Genomic DNA, 343 nt, shown 5'->3' with positions numbered 1-343 from the left:
GATTGGCCAAAATTTTGTTGAGAAGTTTTGCATCAATGTTCATCAAAGAAATGGGTCTATATTTCTCTTTCTTTGATGAGTCCCTGCATGGTTTTGGGATGAGGGTTATGATGGCTTCATAGAATGTGTTCGGTAGTGAGCTTTGGTGGAGTATTGGTGTGAGATCTGCTTTGAAGGCCTTGTAGAATTCCGCTGTAAAATCATCTGGACGTGGACTTTTCTTAGCTGGGAGGTCTCTTATTGCTGTTTCTATTTCAATGCTTGATATGGGCCTGTTAGATGGTTTAACTCATCTTGGTTTAGTTCTGGCATGTCAATGTTTGCTAGGAAAAGGTCCATTTCT

The sequence above is a fragment of the Dipodomys ordii genome, unplaced genomic scaffold (assembly GCF_000151885.1).
Source record: "Dipodomys ordii isolate 6190 unplaced genomic scaffold, Dord_2.0 Scaffold455, whole genome shotgun sequence".
Lineage (NCBI taxonomy): Eukaryota > Metazoa > Chordata > Mammalia > Rodentia > Heteromyidae > Dipodomys > Dipodomys ordii.
Note: the sequence above shows the minus strand (reverse complement) of the source record.